General features: G+C 40.1%; 1 long non-coding RNA gene across 1 annotated transcript; it reads left to right on the forward strand.

Moving 5' to 3' along the window:
* The first annotated feature begins 593 nt into the window (after positions 1 to 593).
* LOC124043122 lies at positions 594 to 5911 on the forward strand. Its single transcript, XR_006840274.1, has 3 exons — positions 594 to 690; positions 1074 to 1168; positions 4979 to 5911. It is a non-coding gene; the product is annotated as an uncharacterized LOC124043122 (long non-coding RNA).
* The last annotated feature ends 6767 nt before the right edge of the window (positions 5912 to 12678 follow it).

The following is a 12678-nucleotide window of genomic DNA, read 5'->3' on the forward strand; positions in this document are numbered from 1 at the left end:
AAAGACAATTTTCAAGGTTCAAATTCTTAATTGGTAGCATGGTCTGTCCTAATGAGACAATTAAAGGGTACGTTTTGTTTACTACAGAGTGCTTAGGTAAGCTATATATTTTTTGACGGTAACTTTGTGTTTTTTTTCTCTTATGGTATTACTATAGGAAGAACAACTCACGCGAGGAATGTTTAATCTTATTTAAACTTTGAGTGCGTGTGATGAGGTTGGTTGTGTGGAAATCAAATACATAACAATAGTTAATAGTTAGTGTTAAATTGTGGGGGGAAAATCTAGTTTTTATATTTTCAAAGGACTCACATTTTTAGGCTTCCAGTAGACTATGTCAGAAAATACAAATAATAAGAATACAATTCAGAATACAATATAATAAAACATCAGCACAGACACAGCACCAAATCATCTCATCAGTATAAAAATAACGAGATACACTTGCGCGGAAAATAGTTTTTTTTATAACATCGATTGGTGATGCGCAATAGTACGTGGTTAAACTGTAGCACACACTGGAAGGGTGACAAAACAAATCGATGGAGAGCGAGCGATGAGAAAAGTTATGGATTTCTTCCGCATACATCAGATGCGGCGGAAACACGTGGACAAACAGGAAGTCTTCGGTGCGTATTTTCCTTGGGCCTTTGACAACAACAGAGATGCAGCAGTGTACAGAAATTACGGGTAAGTAACACATGAATATATACAACATGTAAGTGCACAAACCCCGTATTATGGTTTGTATTGCAATGTGTATGATAGATGTGCTCGCCTATTTGAGTGTTCGAGGGCCATGTATGTATGTTGCTGTCACAGGCAATCGAGCTGTCATCAAGCTTGCTAACCCACTAGCTAGCTTGATAACGTTATCGGGAATCAGTGATGATGTTGTGGCTAGGGACAAGCTACCCCATTTATAGACACTAACTGCTTTAGCGCCTATTGACGATAGTATCTTCTTTACTTTTTTTTTTAAGAGCCCGACGCTCGATCTGAAAGTTAACACGCATCGCTTGCGGTAGTATTAAGGTTCGTGTTCCCACACAGGCCATATCTCAATGTTACAGGAGTTGTTGATGGAAGACGAGGCGACCACTAGCTTTGGGACACATGGGGAGCCAGAGTATTGGTTGTGCATCGTTCCGGTGGTTGGCGAAGGAAGGTAACATACCACAATATAGCTGGCTTCACCAAAAAATGTGCCGTAAAATGTTTTGTGAAACTTACTTAAAGGTAAGGAAAATAAGGGGGTAATGTTTTATACAACCGGGCCCAGGACCGTTATAACAGTTTGCAGTTCTCCAGATGTCCCGAAAGAAACTTGCAGCAAGATGACGACAAACTGTAAATCCTCTCGAGATGACACCAGCACTTTCTGTGAATCATGCTAAGCACTCAAAATGTAAGGAGTACTTTTGCATGGCGTAAAAAGTACATTATTTTCTTTAGGAATGTAGTAGAGTAAAAGTTGTAAAAATAAATATAGTAAAGTACAGATACACACAAAAATTACTTAAGTATTACTTAAAAATATTTTTACTTAAGTACTTTACACTAGTGATTCACTGATATTAAATTTTCGACCAATACCGATATCCAATTATTTTCCTTGCCAAAAAAAAAAAACGATACCGATAATCGATATTTAAAATTTAAGCAGCCTTTTAATGATTCTAGTACAGTTAAATAGTTAAAACACACACACGGACGCAGCGGTCTAAGGTACTGCGTCTTCGTGCAAGAGGTGTCACTACAGTCCCAGGTTCGAATCCTGTCGTGATTGGGATTCCCATAGGGCGCAGCACAATTGGCCTAGCGCCGTCCGAGTTTGGCCATGGTAAGCCGTCATTGTAAATAAGAATTTGTTCTTAATTAACTGACTTGCCTAGTTAAATAAAGGTTACACACACCACATTGACCAAAAAGTTTTTTTGTTGGCATTTACGTATGTCCCCATTACCTAGTAAAACATTATCAAAACCAATTTCTTTCACTTACTTGCTGTGCTGTTGTTCAGTCGTTTCATTCTCAAGCAGGACTTCTAAGGAACAGCGTTTGGGTCTTTGCATGTCAAACAAGATGCACGTCAAATAGCACTGTTTGACGTGTCAAATAAGTTTGTTGACCAGTCAGGACCTGAATATTACTGCATGTTACATACTAATTGAAAATAAAATAAAAGTATGTCATTGACAGTGATGCAAATGAATACAAATAGTATAATTTAATAGAGCATGCTAAACTGTGTTGGAATGTTATATAAAATCAACAAAAGACAATTTGTTAATTTGACTTTGAGAAGCGGCAAAACCGTAACCAACCAAACATTGTAGATCAGAAATGAGGGGAATTAACGGTAAATGTAGGCTACTACTGGTGGTATATGTAATGGGGAATTGATAGACGATAACAATCAAAGGGCAAACAATTCACACAATGAAGTTAAGAAACACCGAATGCACTACTTAGTGACACCCAGAGAACATTAGTATCGTAGCTCTTATTGCAGGACTCTGAAACGACTGTGAATTGAGCCACATTTATTGTCAACCTATGTATAGAACACCCTTTTCCAGAGGAAAAACAATACTGCATGGATGTTTTGGAGTCTGAACTCTGAGGAGGACGTTGGAAAAAAATATATTGGGTATTGAGTAGACTGTTACCCCATTTCATTGATCCCCAATCCTTAGGTAAAGCTGTACAGTGCAATATGAATGTCAATACACACAACAGGCAGACTGGGGAGGTGATTACACACAGTCACAGTCCCGTGATAAGAGCAACAACGCTAATATTTGCGTAAACTCTTCACAGTTGTGTTCTGTGGGTGTCACAGAGTAGACTGATACCCCATTTCATTGCTTCACATTCCAACCTTGTTTGACATTATCTAGTCTAAATATGGCATGATTCCATCCATTTGTAACTTTCTGCATCACTTTCAGAGGTACTTTTATTTTGAAGGCAAACTGCAAATTCCACTGTTGTGCCTAATCCTTATTGTGGCTAGCTTCACAACACAACCCGGTCAGGTCGAGCCTCACTAGCCAGATGAAGCCAGCAGGCTGCTTATAACGCAAGCTTTGGGCAACAGGGTTAAGTAGCTGGCTACCTATTTATTTTCATGAACTGAAGTTCAATTTCAATAGGCGAACAACAAGTGGCAACCTAGCTAATACTTACTCCCAAGGATTCCTAAATCATTCCTAAGAATAGTGAAAATGACTGCAGTTTCTACAGGTCATTGTTTTCAGGCTGGTTGTATTGGTGCTATTTAGGTACCAAGCTTAAGCTAGCTAGCTACCCCAGAAGTTGCGGCCAAACAAATAATGCTTTTTTACCAACACAGTATTTATTGTAAACACATCGTTCGTGACCAGTGTTTGCTTGTTTGCAGACTTTTTTTGTACAGTTTTGACAGTGCTACTGATAGTAGTGGTGTCGCTTGGCTTGCACGTGCAAGTTCAGAGCACACAACATTCTATAATAGATCTGTGTTATTTAACGTGTCAAATTAAAAGCGTATTGAACCCATCAAATCGTGTTATTGTAAAATAGTGTTGTTTGAGGTGTATCTTTTTTGACACGCAAAGACCCAAGTGGCGTTCCATATTATGTCATGAAGCTAATAGCAGTGACGCTATTACTGTGTAACTCCGGTAGGGCAGCATCTGAACAGTAGCGCCCTTGTTAACGTTAGTGTGTACCGGTGCTCGAACAGTCGCGAAAGCCAACGTCACCCACGACAGAACGGTTGATTGTCAAGGGCAATGAATTCCATTATCTTGGCATTTTAATGGATTTCGCCTTTGAGTTGACTCGCTGAAATGTTCTTACTCTTTCAAATGACTGCTTGACTTGTTGACTGCTCGATCCACACAGCAGACATTGTGGGCTAGGTTAGGAATGCTGTGATGCACGTGTAGGGCAAAATTTTACGTGCCACCATTACGTCATGTACCTACGTTATATAGGTATGCACGTCAGCATTGACATCGTTTTTTCACATACGCGTTAAACTAGACATCGGGCTGATACCGATGTTGGCATTTTTAGCTAATATGGTCCGATTCCGAAATGTTCACCGATATATCGTGCATCCCTAATTTACACCACTGTTCAGTGGACTAATCTATTGAGGATGCCACGGTTCAAGAAGGGGAGTGTGTAAAATGCACAAGGCACGTGTCTCTCCAGAATGCGCTCTCTCCCACCATGCCATGTGCATTCGGTGTTTCTTAACTTCATTGTGTGAATTGTTTGCCCTTTGATTGTTATCGTCTATCAATTCCCCATTACATATACCACCAGTAGTAGCCTACATTTACCATTAATTCCCCTCATTTCTGATCTACAATGTTTGGTTGGTTACGGTTTTGCCGCTTCTCAAAGTAATTTGTATTCACCTCAAACAGCAAGTAAACTATGTCTGTTTTTGAGTCCATAGAGAATTACAATAGCTCCTTGACGTATTTGAAACATATTTTCTGCCCTCTCCCTTTTGATAACCACTCAGCATGAAAGGGAGAAATTGTAATGCTCTGATGTAGTTCAAATAAAATACCTAATGACTTATTATCCCTTGCACAAACAGCCTACAGCTGTGTCTGTCCTGAGCTCACTGGTGCGGGAAACTCTGAGGGCCCACAATATTTCATACAATGTTGCAAGGTTGCTAGCATGAGATAAACATATATTTTAAAAATATATATAAAATATAAAGTTTCTCTGGTTAGGATATCTTGATCTCCTGCTTCTTCTTGAGTCATTTGTATGTCTTCATTATTTAATCAAATGGCACGCTTAAAGAATCAGACAATCTCAGTACATATAGTTGATTTTACTAAAATACAACTTGTATTTTTCCATATATAGAAACACTATATATGGAAAAATACAAGTTTTAACATTTCGACCAATCGATTGCTTGAAGAAAAGACAACTCTCTATTGACCAAAATTTGTTTTAGTTTGGGACAGCCCTACTGAAAAGCTGCAGATGGAAGATTGAGATGGAGTGTGCCCAAAGGTCTGGAAACCATGTAACCAGCCTAGGTGACAGTTCCTGGTCAAGTTCTAGAGGTTTGAGGACAAGATGGCTGTTCTGGAGAGAGCCAAGAACTTGAGAGGAATCAACATCTTCCTCAACGAGGACTTCACAGAAGCTGTCGGCCTGAGGCGGAAAGAACTTATCCCAGCTATGAAAACTGCCAGAGAGCATGGGAGCATTGCTTACATCCACTACGGCAGGCTCATTGTCCACCCTCCCTCCCAAAAGCCTTGTGAGGAATGAGATAGTCATGCCTCAGGGTCAGTAGCTTCAGCACAACATCACATGCACATATATTGATTGATTTTGTTAAGAGGTCTATTTTCTGGGTGACCTGACGATTGACTAGTTAGCAACTAGCTCTCCATTCGGACTAATGCCTGTAATATGATCCAGGTTCATTCAGCCAACTAGAGTGCATACCAATAATGTTGGTTCTGTTACATCTACTTGTATTGATCATATCTTCACTAATACTGCAAAGCTTTGCTCCAAAGCAATACCAGCTTCCAGTGGCTGCAGTGATTATAACATTGTGGCATTAACAAGGGAAGCGTAAGTGCCAAAGGTTGGGCCTAAAGTAATTCATAAGAGGTCATACAAAATGTTTCCTCGATTCTTTTGTTGAAAATGTATGTTGGGCTGAGGTTTATGAAGAAGTGAATTCAGGTGCAGCACTGGAAGTATTTGTAAAAAATGTCATGCCAACTGTTGACAATGTACCCCGTGATTGATGATGGTTCAAAGAAAGAAATGATGCAAAAGTTGTCTGCTCAGCTGATTAGTTGTTATACTCTAAATTGAGAAATGTTGTGACTAAACTTAACAAGAATAAAATATATTACCAAACAAAGATAAATACTTTGGAGTATCATTTATAATAAAACCTTTAGTTATTGCCAGTCATTTCAATGACTATTTAATTAGTGAAGTGGAAAAACTGAAATGAAAACATTGAACAGTGAACCATCATATGTTTTAATAAAGGATTTCATAATGAAAGAAAATTATTGTGTTTGTGAATTTGTTCAAGTTAGTATGGGGAGAGATAGAAAACGATTGTTATCTATAAAAAATGATAAGCAACCAGTTGTAGACAACCTTGATGAACTATTGAGAATGGTTGCAGACTACTGCCGCTCCTATTTGCCATTTCTTTAACCAAACTTTAAAGGAGTGTGTGCGTGGAAGGAAGCTAAAGTAATTCCACTGCCTAAAATTAGCAAAGCACCCTTTGCTAGCTCTAACATCCGCCCAATCGGTTTTCCGCCTGTTCTTAGTTAACTAATGGAGAGGATTGTGTTTGACCAAATACAATGCTATTTTTCAGAGAACAAGTTAACTACTGACTTTCAGCATGCGTATCGAGAAGGGGACTCAACTTGTACTGCACTGACACCAATTAATAATAATTGCTTAAAATAAATGGATAATAAGATCATAGTTGGCGCCTTTGATCTTATTGATCATAAATTGTTATTGAAAAAACTTGCCATCCCATGGTTGGAGAGTTATTTATCCAATAGAACCCAAAGAGTGTTCTTCAATAGAAGCCTCTCGAATATCAGATGTACAGTGCGGTGTCCCTCGGCAGTTGCCTTGGGCTGTTAGTCTTCTCTGTTTTTATATATTATTTGCCAATGGTCTTAAACAAAGCTAGAACGACTATCTATGTGGATGATCTCGCTCTCCATGGCAGATTTTGAGCTAAACGTTTAAACAGGTTAACAATCACAAGGCTGCCAGGCCAGACGGAATACCAGGACGCGTTCTCAAAGCATGTGCAGACCGGCTGGCAAGTGTCTTCACAGACATTTTAAATCTTTACTTGTCCCAGTCTATAATCCCAATCTATTGCCCCTGTTCCCAAGAGCAACAAGGTAACCTATCTAAATTACTATCGCCCTGTAGCACTCACATCTGTAATTATGAAGTGCTTTGAAAGGCTGGTCATGACACACATCAACACCATCATCCCAGACCCACTCCAATTTGCACACCGCCCCAACAGATCCACAGATGATCTACAGATGATCCAATCTCAATTGCACTTCACACTGCCTTCTCCCACCTGGACAAGAGGGAAAATAATAATTTCAGAATGCTGTTCATAGATTACAGCTCAGCATTCAACACCATAGTCCCTTCCAAGATAGGGACCCTGGGACTGAACCCCTCCCTCTGCAACTGGATCCTAGCCTTCCTGACAGGCTTCCCCCAGGGTAGTGAGGGTAGGCAACATCACCTCCAATGCCATCACTGACCCTCAATACGATGGACCCTCAGTGGTGTGTTCTTAATCCCCTCCTTTACTTCCTGTTCACCCACGACTGCGTGGCCACTCACGACTCCAAAACCATCATCAAGTTTGTTGACGACATGACGGTGCTAGGCCTGATCACCAACGGTGATGAGTCAGTCTACAGGGAGGTCAGAGACTGCAGTGTGGTGCCAGGACAACAATCTCGACGTCAGTAAGACCAAGGAGCTTATATCGTGGACTATAGGTGAAAGAGGCGAACAACATGGCTGTTGTTGAGCAGGTTGAGAGCTTCAAGTTCCTTCATCACTAAGGACCACATCACTAAGTACTTAACATGGTCCACACACACATCCTCAGTCGTGAAGAGGGCACGGCAGCAACTCTTCCCCCTCAGGAGGCTGAAAAGATTTGGCATGTGCTATCGAGAGCATCTTGACTGGCTGCATAACCACTTGGTATGGAAATGCACCGCCCTTGACCGCAAAGCGCTAGACAGGGTGGTGCGGACAGCCCAGTACATCACTGAGGCCAAACTCCTTGCCATCCAGGTCTTCTATATCAGGCAGTCAGAGGAAGGCCTGAAAAATTGCCAAACTCCAGCCATGCAAGCCATAGACTGTTCACTCTTCAACCATTCGGCAAATTGTACCAGAGCATCGGCTATTGGACCAACGGGCACTGAGACAGTTTCTACCCCCAAGTCATAAGACTGCCAGATATAGTGGCCTCCCGAGTGGTGCAGCGGTCTAAGGCAGTGCTTGAGGCATCACTAGACCCGGGTTCGATCCTGGGCTGTGTCGCAGCTGGCCGCTCTTGCGACTTCTTGTGGCGAGCCGGGTACATGCACGTTGACTTCGGTCGCCAGCTGTACGGTGTTTCCTCCGACACATTGGTCCGGCTGGCTTCCGGGTCAACCGAATCCGTACGGGAGTTGCAGCGATGGGAGAAGACCGACTACCAATTGGATATCATAAAGAAATAGTTTGTTTCTTTTTCTTGTCAATTTATTGTCCCAAACTATCTGCACTGACTCTTATGACCCTACGCACACTCACTAGACCATATATACACTCACTAGATCATATATACACTCACTAGACTATATATACACTCACACACACTACATTGACACTCACAAAACCCACACGTATTCACATACAATACACACACACATACCGACAACACAAACACACATCCATATGCACTCACACACACAAACACTTACACATTTGCTGCTGCTGCTACTGTTCTTTATTTTACTTGTATTGTTATCTATCCGGATGCCTATTTACTTTACCCTGCCTTCATGTACTGGTACCTCAAGTCCTGGTACCTCTGCACATTGATCTGGTACTGGTATTACAGCTCCATTCTTGTGTATTTTATTCCTCTTGTGTTAATATTTTATTTTGCATCATTGGGAAGGGGTCGTAAAGCCAGCATTTCACTGTAAAGTCTGCACCAGTTGTGATCGGCGCATGTAACTATTTTATTTTGATTCCACACTCTACATGTCATCACCCAAAGCCAGTGAGCTCACTGAAATTCTAAATAAGGAGTAAGTCTGTATCAGAATGGGTGATTTAATAATAAACTGCTCTGAAATACATCTTAAACTAAAAGCATTTTCAAAACCTTCTCTAAGACCAAAACCTAAACTGGAGGTTTAGGCAAGTTGAGGAGGCTTAAGGTATAACATTGGATGATCAATTATCATGGTCAAGTCATTTTGACAGAGTTTTTGGTAAGATGGGGAGGGGTTTGTCTGTTATAAAAACATGTTCAGTGTTTTTGACACAATCAACTGCTAGATGGTCAGGCTCTGGTCTTGTCCCATCTTGATTACTGTCCGGTAATATGGTCAAGTGCAGCAAAGAAAGACCTAGAAAAGCTGCAAATGGTTCAAAACAGAGCAGCATGCATTGCCCTTCACTGCACATACAGAACTAACATCAACATGCTTGGCCAGTCTTTCATAGTTGAGGGTTGTCGAGAGATTTGAACTGCTTCTTTCTCTTCTAGTTTTATAGCATGGAACACCCTTTAAAACAACTCATGGAATGATGTGTACTGTGAGGGGGGCACACAGACACATTTGAACTTTTTTTTGGGGGGTTTTTGTAAAAACAAAATTGTTGCATTGTTTCTACATCATTGTATTTTGAATGTGACTTTTCCTAGTGTATCAGTGTTTTGTTACTTGTCATTTTTTTTTGTAGACCCCAGGAAGAGCAGAGGCTGCTTCTGCAAAAACTAACAGGGATCCAAATAAATAAACAAACAATTAAGCTGGAAATGCTGTTTGTTTTGCTCCACAGGGATGAACGAAATGGAGAAGAAGTTGGCAGAGTACAAGTGTGACACCAACGAAGCAATCTGTTGAAAACTAGGTTTGTCTCATGCGTCTCCTTATTTAGCTTTGTGTGTAAACTCTTTTGTTTTAGGATTTGGAGATAGTAGCTACTTGCACTGCATTTTGTTGTTTGGTAAATGGTGCTTTAAGTGTTTCATATACAGTGCAATATTTGATATGTTGACTGAGTATTTGCCACACCCTCTTACTCAAATAATGAAATACAACTATTTCTCTCAGTCCGTTTCGCAGAGGAGGTGGATAATGAAAGCACGACATTCCATCCAGAGTACAGCCACCAGGTTTATGGTGATGAGTGAGTATTAAACCTAATTCAGCCAGTAAGATCTGTGCATCTCATTACAGTAACTCCATGTGAACTCTACGGCTGCGTTCCACAGCTGAGGCGACGAAACAACCAATGGTTGTGTGCCACGTCATTGACTGACAAATAGCTGTAAAGTACAGTATATGGTTAGCTAATACTTAAAATACCTATCCAAGCGTTGTAAGATCTGTCAGGCGTCAGCAACATCAAAAATAGTGGTCGATCGATTAATCGGAATGGCTGATTAAACCTCACTAGGATATCTGGGACGCTAGCGTCCCATCTGGCCAATATCCAGTGAGATTGCAGAGTGCCAAATTGAAATACAGAAATACTCATTATAAAAATTCAGCTTTTTAAAAAATGTTTCAACATAGGTTCAAAGATGAACTTCTTGTGAATCCAACCACGGTGTCAGATTTTTTAAATGCTTCACTGCGAAAGCATACCTTATGATTATTTGAGAACGTAGCCCAGCAGACAAATCATTGCAAACAGTAACCAGCCAAGTAGAGGGGGTACATGTCAGAAATAGAGCTAAAATGAATCCCTTACCTTTGATGATCTTCATATGGTGGCACTCAGAAGACATTCATTTACTCAATAAATGTTTATTTTGTTCGATAAAGTCTCTTTATATCCAAAAACTTTAATTTAGTTTGTTTTCTTCAGTAATCCACAGGCTCAAACGCAGTCAAAACAGGCAGACAAAAAAATCCAAATTGTATCCGTAAAGTTCATAGAAACATGTCAAACGATGTTGATATTCAATCCTCAGGTTGTTTTTAGCCTAAATGATCTATAATATTTCAACCGGACAATAACGTTGTCAATATAAAAGGTAAACAAGAAAGGTACTCTCTTGGGATTGCGCATGAAAAAGCTCTGTGACACGGTAGGGTCCACTCATTCAGACTTGTCTTACTCCCTCATTTATCAGAATACAAGCCTTGAAACAATTTCTAAAGACTGTTTAAATCTAGTGGAAGGTATAGGAACTGCAATTTGAGTCCTAAGTGAATGGATACTGTCATGGCATTGAATAGAAAACTATAAAACCAACAAAAAAACTACTTCCTGAATGGGTTTTTCTCAGGTTTTCGCCTGCCAAATCAGTTCTGTTATACTCACAGACACTATTTAAAACAGTTTTGGAAACTTTAGTGTTTTCTATCCAAATCTACCAGTTATATCCATATCATATCTTCTGGGCCCGAGTAGCAGGCCGTTTAATTTGGGCATGCTTTTCATCCAAAATTCCGAATTCCAAAATTCCTGCCCCCTACCCTAGAGAAGTTAATTAGGACCGATTTCAAGTTTTCATAACAATCGGAAAACTGTATTTTTGGACACCAACTTTTTTAAAACTTTTTTTTTACACCTTTTATTTAATCTTTATTAACGAGGCAAGTCAGTTAAGAACACATTCTTATTTTCAATGACGGCCAAGGAACGGTGGGTTAACTGCCTTGTTCAGGGGCAGAACGACAGATTTTTACCTTGTCAGCTCGGGGATTCAATCTTGCAACCTTACAGTTAACTAGACCAACGCGCTAACCACCTGCCTCTCATTGCACTCCACGAGGAGCCTGCCTGTTACTCAACTGCAGTAAGCCAAGGTAAGTTGCTAGCTAGCATTAAACTTATCTTATAAAAAAACAATCAATCATAATCATTTTATCTAGCGTGTCCCGCGTTGCATATAATTGATGCGGTGCATATTCGCGAAAAAGGACTGTCCTTGCTCCAATGTGTACCTAACCATAAACATCAAAGCCTTTCTTAAAATCAATACACAGAAGTATATATGTTTAAACCTGCATATTTAGCTAAAAGAAATCCAGGTTAGCAGGCAATATTAACCAGGTGAAATTGTGTCACTTCTCTTGCGTTCATTGCACGCAGAGTCAGGGTATATGCAACAGTTTGGCCCGCCTAATTTGCCAGAATTTTACGTAATTATGACATAACATTGAAGGTTGTGCAATGTAACAGGAATATTTAGACTTATGGATGCCACACGTTAGATAAAATATGGAACAGTTCCGTATTTCACTGAAAGAATAAACGTCCTGTTTTCGAGATGATAGTTTCCGGATTCGACCATATTAATGAGCTAAGGCTCGTATTTCTGTGTGTTATTATGTTATGGTTCACTCGATATGGATGAAAATTACCCTCAAATTAAAACTGATAGTCTGCACTTTAACCTCACCGTCATTCTGTCATTTCAAATCAAAAGTGCTGGAGTACGGAGCCAAAAAATGCCACTGTCCCAATACTTTTGGAGCTCACTAGCTAGTTATCCACTTTGTTTTAATTTATTTATTTCCTTTGGATACAAAGGCTTTCAGATTCAACTGTATTACAGTTCTGGGAACCTGATCACCCTCTTCAAAGTTAAATATTCAGCCAGAGTCACAGAAAACATTGACTGCGTGGAGGTAAATAAGTTGATTTGAAATTACTTTTTTTAATCACTTTAGCCCGAGCACAGTAACATGGGCGTTATCGTTAAAAAAAGAGTGATGTTCTGTCAAACTATATTCCATTTAGAGATAGGCCCCAACTCTTATGTCGTGAGGGTTTCTCAACCACGTGACCTGCCCAGGGTAAACTCTGGATCTTCGCGAAAGCTTAGTTTTTTCCCGGTCAAGTGAAAAAACCACCCTTGGT

Source organism: Oncorhynchus gorbuscha, linkage group LG01 (genome assembly GCF_021184085.1).
Source record: "Oncorhynchus gorbuscha isolate QuinsamMale2020 ecotype Even-year linkage group LG01, OgorEven_v1.0, whole genome shotgun sequence".
Classification (NCBI taxonomy): Eukaryota; Metazoa; Chordata; class Actinopteri; order Salmoniformes; family Salmonidae; genus Oncorhynchus; species Oncorhynchus gorbuscha.